Raw genomic sequence first — 2082 nt, forward strand, 5'->3', positions numbered from 1 at the left:
CTATAAAGAATGCTCAGACAAAAATTTAACTTGTAAGATTCTTGAAAAACTTGATTTGACTAATTTATTTCTTATTTTAAGAATCTTACCAAGTAAAACTTTCTTACTCCACTGGCAGAACTTTTTGACTTAATTTGAGTCAAATTGTCAGGCTAATAAGACAAATTCTGAAAATAAGATGATTATTCTTACACAATCAGTTCTTGTTTAGTAAATCAGTCTCAAAACAAGATCAAAAAGACTTTTTGGCTGATATAAGAGTTTAAAACTTGGTAAGATGGACAGTTTTTGCAGTGCATAAATCGATATTAATACTTGTTAGCAGAAGAGACGGCACAATGATTCCCACATGATTGTGACCGAGGCTTTTTTATCTGTGACCAACTGATGCCAAATCAGTCTGTGGAGAAACAGGCAGCCAAAGTGCATTGTTTAAAACATTCACAACGAGTGCATCTTGTCAAAATATAGTAAAGAAATGCCTTTTCGATGGATTGTTTGAATGAACTGTCTGAGATTTAATCTTGAAGAAGTTTTTTCAATGAACTCTTTTGAGCAGCAGAAACAAAAACAAAACATAATTTTGAGCAAAAACACCTTCAATATTTATTTTTTTTCCCTGTGAGCTGGAAAAGTTTTTATACAGGTTTCCTCTTTTTTAATTATCAAAAAAAAAAAAAATCCTCATTGAAAAATTTTAAAAATCAGATTCAGACCAAATAATAATGAGTTCTGATCAGGAAGACACATCGTGATATCAGGATCCAGATACCAAAATGACCCCTAAAGAGCAAGAATCTTAAAAAGTGCTTGATCAAATTTGATTTAATCATCAGTTTGACGTGAGGGATCACCTCTATTATGAGTCAATTTTTTTTATTATTTGTAACAACTTTGCTGAAATGTGCCAAAACAAACATGTTTAAGTGTAAGTTGATATCTGCAGGTATAAGGACCCTCACACAGTGGAGTCCCCCTACCTTTGGGAATGATGGCTTCAGAGGAAGAAACCATAAAAGAAATCGAAAACAAACAAATCTAAACACTTGTCATTTTAAATCGCAGACAAAACAACATGTAAATACATCTTCTAGCTCTGAAATCATCTCTATGATGCTTATTTCATTTCAGTAAATTCAAAAGCAAACTAATTATCATTATCTTCTTCCAACCAGCTGGAAACTAAAAACTGTTCCTGTAACTTAAAAAAGCTGTTAAATGCTTTAAGAGCTGAAAAGAAAAGTTTGGAAACATGAAGAGGAACGGTTTGCTTGTAGTTCAGGTTTCAAGTGGGGTTCACACTGCAAAAACTGTCCATCTTACCAAGTTTTAAAACCTTATATCAACCAAAAAGTCTTTTTGATCTTGTTTTGAGACTGATTTACTAAACAAGAACTGATTGTGTAAGAATAATAATCTTGTTTTCAGAATGTGTAAGATTATTTGTCTTGTTAGTCTGAAAATTTGACTCAAATTCAGTCAAAATTTCTGCCAGTGGAGTAAGAAAATTTTACTTGGTAAGATTCTTGAAATACTTGATTTGACTCAATTTTTTTCTTATTTCAAAGAATCTTATCAAGTAAAATTTTCTTACTCCACTGGCAGAAAATTTGATTTAATTTGAGTCAAATTTTCAGACTAACAAGACAAATAATCTTACACATTCTGAAAACAAGATGATTATTCTTACACAATCAGTTCTTGTTTAGTAAATCAGTCTCAAAACAAGATCAAAAAGTCTTTTTGGCTGATATAAGATTTTAAAACTTGGTAAGATGGACAGTTTTTGCAGTGTATTACAAAGATATTGTTATGGAAAGCTGCTGCAATGGAATTTTTTTCAGGAAAAATAGCTAAATGCTGGTATTTTTCTTACAAATTTCCACCTAACTTCTCCTGACATGACAGCAGCTCCAACATGAGGTAAAAGTCAGCCCTGATTCCAGCCTTTCTGCCATCGTCCACGGTTCAATCTGTCATGGTACCCTCTTCACTTCACAATGACTGCAGAGCCTGCAGGTGCTGAGTGACGGTCACGTTGCTGTGGCAATAAAAGCTCCACACTCATTCAGTCCTGTGGGG

General features: G+C 33.0%; 1 protein-coding gene across 1 annotated transcript in view; it reads left to right on the plus strand.

Moving 5' to 3' along the window:
* Positions 1-2082, plus strand: part of wnt7bb (wingless-type MMTV integration site family, member 7Bb) — a 69885-nt gene that overhangs the window by 5482 nt on the left and 62321 nt on the right. The gene's annotated exons all lie outside the window — the stretch shown is intronic.

Source organism: Austrofundulus limnaeus, unplaced genomic scaffold (genome assembly GCF_001266775.1).
Source record: "Austrofundulus limnaeus strain Quisiro unplaced genomic scaffold, Austrofundulus_limnaeus-1.0 Scaffold363, whole genome shotgun sequence".
In the NCBI taxonomy this organism is placed as follows: domain Eukaryota; kingdom Metazoa; phylum Chordata; class Actinopteri; order Cyprinodontiformes; family Rivulidae; genus Austrofundulus; species Austrofundulus limnaeus.